Genomic DNA, 12,766 nt, shown 5'->3' on the forward strand with positions numbered 1-12,766 from the left:
CATTCATTGGTTGTTGCTGTCTCTCAAGATCAATGAACTCAATTCCTGAATAAAAAAGACACAGACTAACAGAATAGATGGGGAAAAAATCTTTCCTTTGCTGCATATAAGAAACATGCTTTAACATCAAAGATAGACATTACCTCAGAGTAAAAGGTTGGAAAAAGATTTTCCAAGCAAATAGCTCCAAGAAGAAAGCTGGTGTATCCATTCCAATATCTAACAAAATAGACTTCAAACCAAAATTAATCAAAAGAGAAGATGAAGGACACTTCATACTCATCAAAGAAAAAATCAACCAGGATGATTTTATCAATTCTTAACATCTATGACCCAAACACAAGGGTATCCATGTTTGAAAAGGAAATACTACTAAAGCTTAAATCATACACTGACCCTCACAGATTGACAGTGGGAGACTTCAATACCAACAGACAGGTCATTCAGACAAAAACTAAACAGAAATACTGCAGCTAACATATGCTATAAACCAAATGGACCTAACAGACATCCACAGAACATTTCACCCAAACACAAAAGAATATATTTTCTTCTCAGCCCTTCATGAAACATTCTCCAAAACTGATAACATGCTCAGTCACAAAGCAAGTCTCAAAAGATGCAAGAAAATTGAAATAATCCCTGCATCCTAACAGACCACCATGAATTAAAGCTGGGTTTGACAACAATAAAAACAATAGAAAGCCTACACATTCAAGGAAACTGAGCAATTCTCTAATGAATTACCACTGGGTCATGCTGTGGATATCGCTCTCTGTAAATAAAGTTCTGATTGGTCAGTGGCCAGGCAGGAAGTATAGGTGGGACAAGAGAGAAGAGTATTCTGGGAAGTAGAAGGCTGGAGAGAGACACTGCCAGCCGCCGCCATGAAAAGCACCGTGTAGTGTAAAGACACTGGTAAGCCACAAGCCATGTAGCAAAGTATAGACTAACAGAAATGGGTTAATTTAAGATAGAAGAAGTAGATAACAAAAAGCATGCCACAGCCATACAGTTTCTAAACAGTATAAGTCTCTGTGTGCTTTCTTGGTTGGGTGTGAGTGACTGTGGGACTGGCGGGTAAGAGAGATTTGTCCTGACTGGGCCAGACAGAAAAACTCTAACTACAGGGTCAAGGATGAAATACAGAAAGAAATTAATGACTTCACAGAATTCAATGAAAATGAATACACAATATACCCAAACCTATGGGACACTATCAAAGTACTGCTAAGAAGAAAGTTCTTAGCACTAAGTGCCTACATAAAGAATTTGGACAGCTCTCATACAAGTGACTTAACAACACACCTGAAATCTATAGAACAAAATGAAACACCCAAGAGGAGAAGATGACAGAAAATAAACAAACTGGGGGCTGAAATCAATAAAATAAAAAGAAAGAGAAAATATGAAGAATCAATGAAACAAAGAGTTGATTATTTGAGAAAATCAACAAGATAAACAAATCCTATCCAACTAACTGAAAGACAAAGACACGAAATCAAAACTAACAAAATCAGAAATGAAAATGGGGACATAACAACAGATACTGAGTAAATCCAGAGAATCATTAGGTCATGTGAGGTAAAAACCTTTACTCAACAAAATTAGAAATCTAAAATAAATGGACAAATCAAAATTAAATCAAGATCAGATAAATAATATAAGTAGACCTCTACCCCTAAGGAAATAGAAACAGTCCTTAAAAGTCTCCCAACCAGAAAAAATAGCCCAGAGCCAGATGGTTTTAGGCAGAATTCTACCAGACTTTCAAAGAAGAGGTGATATCAATACTGCTCAAATTATTGCTCAAATTAAAAACAAAAGGAATGCTGCCAAATTCTTTTCATGAGTCTACAGTCACCCTTATGCCCAAACCACACAAAGACTCAACAAAGAGAATTACATACAAATTTCCCTCACGAACTTTGATGCAAAAAGTTCAGTAAAATACTCCAAAATCACATCCAGGAATACATCAAAAAGATAATCCACCACAATCAAGTAGGCTTCATCCCAGAGATTCAGGGATGTTTCAAAACACAAAAATCTGTCAATGTAATCCACCAAATAAACAAACTGAAAGAAAAAGACCACATGATCATCTCATTAGATGCTGAAAAGCCTTTGACAAAATCCAATACCCCTTCATGTTAAAAGTCTTGGAAATATCTGGGAAAATGAAAGCATTATACAGCAAGCAAACATCAAATTAAGTGGAGAGGAACTCAAAACAATTCCACTAAAATTAGAAAGAAGACAAGGCTGTATACTCTTTCAATATCTATTCAATATAGTAATTGGATGTCTAGCTATAATAATAAGATAACTAAAGGAGATCAAGGGGATACAAATTAGAGAGGAAGAAGTTAAAATATCATTATTCCCAGATGACTTGATAGTATACATAAGTAACCCCTAAAATTTTACCAGGCAACTCCTACAGCTAATAAACATCTTAGTGAAGTGGCAGGATACAAAGAAGATTAAAACAAAATAATCAATAGCTCTCATATATACAAATGTTAAATGGACTGAGAAAGAAATCAGGAAAACAATGCCCTTTTCAATAGCCACAAATAATATAGAATATTTAGTGTATCTCTAACCAAGCAAGTAAAAGCCCTCTATGACAAGAATTTCAAGTCTTTGAAGAAAGAAATTAAGGAAGGTATCAAAAGATGGATGTGCTGATATTGTGTCCCCCAATATATTGTATACCCTTATAAACTTATTTGAGGTCAGAGGACAGAACAGCTACTAGATACACATAGAGGCCAAAAATGGTGGTACACAAGCCTTTAACCCTATCACTTGAGAAGCAGAGATCCATCTGGATCTCTGTGAATTCATAGCCACACTGGGAAACAACCAGACATGGTGACACACACCTTTAATCCCAGCACTTGAGATCTCATGTCTTGCTTGGGAAAGACACTTGCCTTTAATCCCAGGAAGTTATGTCAGGAAGCAGAAAGGTATATTAAGGCCTGAGAATCAGGAACTAAAGACCTTTTAAGCTTCATGATACAAATGGAAAGATTTCCCATGCCCATGGATCTGTCTGATTAGTATAGTAAAAATGGCCATTCTTCCAAAAGCAATCTACAGATTCAATGCAATCACCATTAACAATCCCAAAACAATTCTTTGAAGAACTGGAAAGAACAATACCCAATTCCATATGAAAAAAGAAAGAACCCAAGTTAGTTAAAACAATCCTGTACAATAAAAGAACTTCTGGTGGTATCATTGTCTCTGATTTCAAGCTCTACTGCAGAGCTATAGTAATAAAAATTGAATAATATTGGCATAAATACAGATAGATGAATGAAGGGAATCAAATTCAAGACACAGATGTAAATCTACACACCTATGGACATGAGATTTTTCGGCAAAGTAGCCAAACTCACACAATGGGGGAAAAAGTATCCTCAACAAATGGTGCTGGAATAAGTGGATGCTGGCATTTAGAAGAATGAGAATACATCCAAACCCTTCACAAAACTCAAGTTCAAGTGGATTGAAGACCTCAACAGAAAACCAGATACACTGAATCTGATAGAAGAGACAGTGGAGAATAGCCTTGCATACATTGGCACAGGTGACAACTTTCTGAACAGAACATCACTAACATAGGCACTAAGATCAACAATTACTAAATGGAATCTCATGAAACTATAAAGCTTCTGTAAAGCAAAGGACATTGTCAACAGGACAAAATGGCAGACTACAGATTGGGAAAAGATCTCCACCAACCCTACATCTGACAGAGGGTTGATTTCCAAAATACATAAAGAACTCAAGAAACTAGACATAAAAACCCCAAATAATCCAATTTAAAAATTGGGTACAGCTCTAAACAAATAATTCTCAACAGAAGAATCTCAAATGACTGAGAAACAAAGAAATGTTTAACATCCATAGCCATTAGGAAAATGCAAATCAAAACAACTTTGAGATTCTATCTCCTACCTGCTAGAGTGGTTAAGATAAAAAGTGAGAGCTCATGCTGAAGGGAGCACTCTTACACTGCTGGTGAAACAAATATTTTCATAGAAGTTTTATTCATAATAGCAAGAACCTGGAAAAAAATAGATATCTCTCAACTAATCAATGGATAAAGAAAATTTGATACATTTATACAATGGAGTACTACTCAGCTGTTGAAAACGACATCATGAAATTTACAAGCAAATGGATGGAACTAGAAAAAATAACCTTAAATGAGGTAACCCAGACTCCAAAAGACAAACACGTTTGATGCATACCCCAATTGGCTTCAGCCAGCAACTGATGGAAACAGATGTGGAGAGCCACAGTAAAACATTAGACTGAGCTCTGGGAATCCTGTTGAAGAGAGGGAGGAAGGATTACAGGAGCCAGAGAGGTCAAGGACCTCACAAGAAACCCAACTAAATCAACTAACCTGGGCTCAAAGGAGGTCACAGACACTGAAACACCTATCATGGAGTCTGCATGGGACTGACTTAGACCCTCTGCTCATGTGTCAGTATAAAACTAAGTATTCCTGTGGAACTCCTAACACTCTTTTGCTAGCTTTTGGGACCCTTTCTCATACTCTGTTGCCTTGTCCAGTCTTAATACAAGAAGTGCTTAGCCTTTTTTTTTAATTTTATTATTATATTTGTGGTTTAATTTTACACATCAGCCATGGGTTCCCCTGTCCTCCCCACTCCCGCACCCACCCGTACATTCCCCCCCCCATCACCTACCCTCCATTCCCATCTCCTCCAGGGATAAGACTCCCATGGGGATTCATTTAAACCTGACAGATTCAGTACAGGCAGGTCCAGTCCCCTCCTTCCAGGCTGAGCAAAGTGTCCCTGTGTAAGCCCAAGGTTACAAACAGCCAGGTCATGCACTAAGGACAGGTCCTGGTCCCACAGCCTGGGTGCCTCCCAAACAGTTCACGCTATTCAATTGTCCCACTTATCTAGAGTGCCTGATCCAGCTGGGAGCTCCACAGCTTTTGGTTCATATTTCATGTGTTTCCATTAGTTTGGCTATTTGTCCCTGTGCTTTTTCCAATCTTGGGCTCAACAATTCACACCCTTACAGTCCCTCCTCTTTCTTGACAATTGGACACCTGGAGTTCCACCTGGGGCCTGGCTGAGGATCTCTGCATCCACTTCCATCAGTTATTGGATGAGAGTTCCAGCTTGACTGTTAGAGTGTTTGGCCATCTGATCACCAGACTAGATCAGATCAGGCTTTCTCTTGACCATTGCCAGCAATCTACAGAGGATATATCATTGTGGATTTCAGGGAACCTCTCCAGCACTCTGCCTATTCCTGTTCTCATGTGGTCTTCATTTATCATGGTCTGTTATTCCTTGTTCTCCCTTTCTGTTCTTGATCCAGCTGGGATCTCCTGTTCCCCTAAGCTTTCTTTCCCTCAAATCTTGCCCTACATTGCTCCCACTTTCATCCAGGTTGTTCATGTAGATTTCATCCATTTCTCTGTCATTGGGTGATCCCTGTGTCTTTCCTAGGGTCCCGTTTTCTAGGTAGCCTCCCTGGAGTTTTGAGTAGCAGTATAATCATCTTTGTTTTACATCTAGTATCCTCCTATGAGTGAGTACATACCATGTTGTCCTTCTAAGTCTGGGTTACCTCACTCAGGATGATTTTTCTAGATCCATCCATTTGCCTGCAAACCTCATGATGTCATTGTTTTTCTCTGCTGAGTAGTAGCCCTTGTGGTATGATTGAGCATTCCTTGGGTATATGCCCAAGAGTGCTATAGCTGGGTCTTGGGGGAAGCGCCATATTGATTTCCAAAGTGGCTGTACAAGCTTGCATTCCCACCAGCAGTGGAGGAGAGTTCCCCTTGCTCCACATCCTCTCCAGCATAAGCTGTCTTCTGTGTTTTTGATCTTAGCCATTCTGACAGGTGTAAGGTGGTATCACAGAGTCGTTTTGATTTGCATTTCCCAGATAATTAGGGATATTGAGCAATTCCTTAAATGTCTTTCAGCTATTTGAACTTCCTCTGTGGAGAATTCTCTGTTTAGTTCTATAGCCCATTTCTTATTTGGACTGTTGGGCATATTGATGCGTTCAAGAGTACTTCCTACTTTCTTTTCTATCAGGTTCAGAGTAACAAAGAAACAGAACTACAGACCAATATCCCTCATGAACATTGATGCAAAAATACTCAATAAAATACTGGCAAAAGATTCCAATAACACATCAAAACAATTATCCACCATGATCAAGTAGGCTTCATCCCAGGGCTGCAAGTGTGGTTCAACATACTGAAGTCTGTCAATGTAATACACCATATAAACAAACTCAAAGAAAAAAACCACATGATCATCTCACTAGATACAGAAAAGGCATTTGACAAAATCCAACACCCCTTCATGATAAAGGTCTTGGAGCGATCAGGAATACAGGGAACATACCTAAACATAATAAAGGCAATCTACAGCAAGCCAACAGCCAACATCAAATTAAATGGAGAGAAACTTAAAGCAATACCACTAAAATCAGGAACAAGGCAAAGCTGTCCCCTCTCCCAGTACTTATTCAATATAGTACTTGAAGTTCTAGCCAGAGCAATAGGACAACAAAAGGAGATTAAGGGGATACAAATTGGAAAGAAAGAAGTCAAGCTTTCCCTATTTGCAGATGACATGGTAGTATACATGAGTGACCCCAAAAATTCAACCAAGGAACTGATACAGCTTATAAACACCTTCAGCAACATAGCAGGGTACAAGATCAACTCAAAAAAATCAGTAGCTCTCCTATATACAATATACAAACAGGCTGAGAAGGAAATCAGAGATACATCACCCTTTACAAAGCCACAAATGATATAAAATAACTTGGAGTTGCTCTAACTAAGCGTGTGAAGGGTCTATATGACAAGAACTTTAAGTCCCTGAAAAAAAGAAATTGAAGAAGATGTCAGATAGACAGGATTAACATAGTAAAAATGGCTATCTTATCAAAAGCAATCTACAGATTTAATGCAATCCCCTTCAGATTACCAACACAATTCTTCACATACCTGGAAAGAATAATACTCAACTTCATATGGAAAAACAAAAAATGCAGGAGAGCCAAAAGAATCCTGTACAATAAAACAATCTCTGGAGGCATCACAATCCCTGACCTCAAGCTCTACTATAGAGCTACAATAATAAAAACAGCTTGGTACAGTCATAAAAACTGACCTGTGGATCAATGGAATCGAATTGAAGACCCTGACATTAACACGCACACCTATGCACATATAATTTTTTTTCAAAGAAGCCTAAAATGTACAATGGAAAAAAGAAAGCATCTTCAACAAATGGTGCTGGCATAACTGGATGTCAATGTGTAGAAGGCTGCAAATAGATCCATATTTGTCACTGTGCACAAAACTTAAGTCCAAGTGGATCAAAGACCTCAACATAAATCCACTTACTCTGAACCTGATAGAAAAGAAAGTAGGAAGTACTCTTGAATGCATTGGCACAGGAGATCACTTTCTAAATATAACACCAGTAGCACAGACACTGAGAGAAACAATCAATCAATGGGATCTGTTGAAATTGAGAAGCTTTTGTAGAGCAAAGGACACGGTCAACAAGACAAAGCAACAGCCTACAGAATGAGAAAAGGTCTTCACCAACCCCACATCTGACAGTGGACTGATATCCAGAATATATAAAGAACTCAAGCAATTAGACATCAAAATGCCCAACAGTCCAATTAAGAAATGGGCTATAGTACTAAACAGGGAATTCTCAACAGAAGAAGTTCAAATGGCTGAAAGACATTTAAGGAATTGCTCAACATCCCTAATTATCAGGGAAATGCAAATCAAAACAACTCTGAGATACCACCTTACACCTGTAAGAATGGCTAAGATCAAAAACACAGAAGACAGAGTATGCTGGAGAGGATGGGGAGTAAGGGGAACTCTCCTCCACTGCTGGTGGGAATGCAAGCTTGTACAGCCACTTTGGAAATCAATATGGTGCTTCCTTAGAAAATTGGGAATCCATCTCCCCCAAGACCCAGCTGTAGCACTCTTGGGCATATACCCAAGGTATGCTCAATCATACCACAAGGGCATTTGCTCAACTATGTTTGTATCAGCTTTGTTTGTAATAGCCAGAAGCTGGAAACAACCTAGATGCCCTTCAACTGAAGAATGGGTAAAGAAAATATGGTACATATACATAATGGAGTACTACTCAGCAGAGAAAAACAATGACATCATGAGGTTTGCAGGCAAATGGATGGATCTAGAAAAATCATCCTGAGTGAGGTATCCCTGACTCAGAAAGACAAACATTGTATGTACTCACTCATAGTAGAATACTAGATGTAAAACAAAGATGATTATACTGCTACTCACAACTCCAGGGAGGTTACCTTGAAAACGGGACCCTAGGAAAGACACAGGGATCACCCAATGACAAAGAAATGGATGAAATCTACATGAACAACCTGTATGAGAGTGGGAGTAATGAAGGGAAAGTTTCGAGGGAAAGAGACCTTAGGGGAGCAGGAGATTCCAGCTGGATCAAGAACAGAAAGGGAGAACAAGGAATAACAGACCATGATAAATTAAGACCACATGAGAACAGGAAGAAGCAAAGTGCTACAAAGGTCCCCAGAAATCCACAATGATACATCCACTGTAGACTACTGGCAATGGTCGAGAGAAAGCCTGAACTGACCTAGTCTGGTCATCAGATTGCCAAACACCCTAACTGTCGTGCTAGAACTCTCATCCAATAACTGATGGAAGTGGATGCAGAGATCCTTGGCCAGTCTCCAGGTGGCGTTCTAGGAGTCCAATTGGTGATAAAGAGGAGAGACTGTAAGAGTGTGAATTGTTGAGCCCAAGATTGGAAAAAGCACAGGGACAAATAGCCAAAATAATGGAAACACATGAAATATGAACCAAAAGCTGTGGAGCCCCCAACTGGATCAGGCCCTCTGGATAAGTGAGACAATTTAATAGCTTGTACTGTTTGGGAGGCACCCAAGGCAATGGGACCTGGACCTTTCCTCAGTGCATGAGCTGGTTGTTTGGAACCTTGGGCTTACACAGGGACACTTTGCTCAGCCTGGAAGGAGGGGACTGGACCTGCCTGGACTTAATCTACCAGGTTGAGCTGAATCCTCAGGGGAGTCTTGGCCCTGGAGAAGATGGGAATGGAGGTGAGGGGCTAAGAGAAGGGGGGCGGTGGTGGGAGAGGGGAGGACCGGGGAACCCATGGCTGATATGTAAAATTAAAACACAACTATAATAAAAAAATAAAAAAGAAAGAAAGCACAGACATAAGGAAGTTAGGTCAATAAAATTTTTACCTGAAAAAAAAAAAAGAAGAAATCCCCTGTATTTGTTAATCAAGTAACAATACTTACAGATTTTATATAGTACTTTTCAACATAGCTAATATCCTGTGGTTTTTATTATGGGATACAGTATCTCCTTATTTTATATAGTAAAAAGTAGTTATGACTTTTCATTCTGTTATTGCTGTTCTGAGGTAGTTTCAAAAGCTAGTCTGAAACTTCTGTGTATTCCAATCTGGTTTCAGAATTGGGATCCTTCTGCCTTAACCTCAGGACTATAGAAATTACAAGTGAATATCAATATGCCCAATTTTCTTTTAAGTTTACAACTTACTAGTAGTAGTGGCTAAATGAAAGTTTATTAAGAGTAGTTGATCAGTGGGTTTCCCTATTCATTAATTTTTATGTACTTAACATTAAAATGGATAAAATTATACATAGGAAATTTATTTTCCTGCCCTTCAAAATAAGAAAAAAGTTGCATGATGACAATATGTAACCTATGATTATTGTCCCTTTGTCACATTCTTCCTGATGTTTGTTCTAAGCATCTCTCTGATTTCTATGCCTAATACCACCATCCTTTTGTGAATTAAATTGTATTCTAATTTCTTCACCTTTCTTTCCAGATTTAGCAGCTTCATCACCAGCAGAAATGATCTTGAATTTCAGTGTCATACTGTTTATCCTGAATTGCCCATTTTCCATCTTTTGTGAATAGCTTTTGTTCTTGTAACATTCAAATATGATGCTCTATCACAAGCCTTCCACAGTTCATGTTCTTTCATGCAGAATCTGTCCTTGGCTGAAATATGTACTCACAGTGTTTTTCTTATAGAGGTTGTAGGCCTGTCTTATCTTAACCTACTTAACTATACATTTCCTGTCAACTTTACCAAGAATCGTTAAAAGAACTATTACTTTTCTGAGGTAAAATAGAGGACCAAATGTAAGCAGATCCAGATTGTTATGGTCACTTGTTTCATTCCTTTCCTCTGTATTTGAAGCAAAAAATGCATTTCTAGTTGAACAGTATCACAACTATCTTGTAAATATTTTATAGAACCAAAAATGTTCTTCAACAGTCCTGAGGGAATTTTTTATTTCTAGTAAGACCATGTGTTATCTGCTTCCTCTAATGACAGCAGAAAGAGATGTATGGAAGTTGGGTAATCTTCACACTGATGTTAGGCTGATAGGTCACAGAATGAATGCTGTTAAGGTTAGTTATAGGATCATAAGGAAAATGGTGGAGAGAAAATTTTGCTGCAGTTATTGCTGTCATCTCATTTGCCACTATGGCTACTTAGGACTTAGAGCTTGGGAAACCTGACTTCTGGCTTTAACATGGACTTTTAGAAGAGGGGGCCTTACACAGCAGTGAGATTATTTTTGTCCCTGTATGGGCACTGAAACTACTGGTGTGCTCAGCAAATGCCCTCACAAGGAACAAGGTATAAATTAAACACAGGCCTTAAAGGGTGTGAGCTCTCACAGTAGTTGCATATGAGCTAGGTTTACCATACAAAGTGAAGAAACATATAAGACAATTCCATGAATTATTTTTCCCCCTGAAAGAACTCTATTTTTGTTGGCTCAGTGCAAGAGTGAAACTGGATGTGAGTATGATTAAGCTGTGACATGATTAGATGACCATGACTGATTCAGTTTATTTAGATGGCTAGGCAAGAGTACCTCCTCCTTCACAACTCTGTGTCCCTCCTGAGGATACACACTCAGTATTGCTTTCTATGATAGAAGACTGCCCTTTTGTCAAATGTATACAAGTAGTTGTACTCTTCAGCTAGAATCTACCAAACTCAAATGAGTTCAATAGGGGAAAGGTTTAAAAAGTCTTTGCTGAGGTTTTGCCTTTAAAAGCTGAGTGGTTTGCAAGATATTTATGGATGTAGATAATACAAATTTGCAAGAACACATGTGACAAAGTAAAACTTCTGCCTCAAAACAAAAAAAAATTCTCTGAAAAGTAGAGGGAAGCTATATAATAATTTTCCCTGAAGATAATAGAATTGTGACCTTTGCACCTTCTAAGCAAAGTATATGAGTGGGAAAGGCAAATGAAGCAAAAACAACTTCAAACTTATTGGGAGAATATTATTGTCTGAATGTATGTTCTGCAAAATTTACATTTGAGACAAAATTTCCAATGTGATAGTATCTTTGAATGTGACTAGGAGAAGATGGTGGAGCCCTCAAATGAGTTTAGCACTCTTTGAAAGAGGCTCTAGGATGCTTAGTCATACCTCCATCACACTAGAACATATGGAGGGCACCATCTATGAAGAATGCTCCCTTACTAAATACTGAATCCTCTGAATATGTCTTATTGTATCACCTGTCATTATAATTATAAGACAAAATATATGTTACAAGTTATCTGCCATAAAGTAGTTCATTATAGATGTCAGAGAAAGAATATATGAATGAAGAAGAAACAGATGTCTCCCATCTCTTGTGGAAACCAGTTGACACAGGAAACAAAATCCTAATATAGCCACAGCTGTTTGGTGTTTTTAAATACAGCTTTAGGTCTGAGATAGCCTCATTGAGGCCTTTTCGGTATCTGAAAAAGCTATGAGTAGCTAACACAGAGCTGGGTTCTGTGGAAAGCTGAGGTTGTGAAGAAGAAAGAGAAAGAAACTATGTCTGGGCAGATACCAGCCCTCCAACACATAAGCACTTAGTTATGACTACTCCCAAGTGCTACATTGCCACAGTTAAGGCTTAAGTCTCAAATGCCACTCACATACTCATATTTTAAACTCTTATTTCCCAGATGCTAATGCTATTTTGTAAGTTTGTTAAATTCTTAGAAAATAGAGCTTAGATGGATGAAGTACTTCAATGGGGTGTGCCTTTGAAGATTATACCTGATTTATACATTTTCCCTAATCTCTCTGTCTCTCCTGTGTCTCTCAGTCTCTGTCTCTGTCTGTTTCTTTCTGTATCTTTGTCTCTCATTATCTCTGTCTCTGTCTCTCTGTCTCTCCTGTTTATGTAAAATGATTTCTGCCACACATTTCTGTTGCCATGATGCTTTGCCTTACTACATACTTAGAATTAAATATCCAACTGATCAAGGATTGAACTTTCTGAAACTATAAGACAAAGTAATTCCATCCTCCCTCCATTATTATAGTGAATCTTTTTATTCTAAGCCTTACATGATCATAGGCCACCAAGGAGCTGAGATTTCTATGATGTTCTATAAAATATACTGGTCACACAGATGTTACATGAATCTTAAAATGTTTTATTAATAAAAACAAGCCCAGAGCCAGGTATTGGGATGAATGCCGGAAGATCAGAGAAGCAGAACAAGCCACAACTTCCTCACCTCAAAATTCCTCAGCTGATCCTGTTTCCTAAGACTGGAAGCCTCTGTGTCCTCATCCAAATGGATCTCAGCTGA

Source organism: Onychomys torridus, chromosome X, assembly GCF_903995425.1.
Source record: "Onychomys torridus chromosome X, mOncTor1.1, whole genome shotgun sequence".
NCBI lineage: Eukaryota > Metazoa > Chordata > Mammalia > Rodentia > Cricetidae > Onychomys > Onychomys torridus.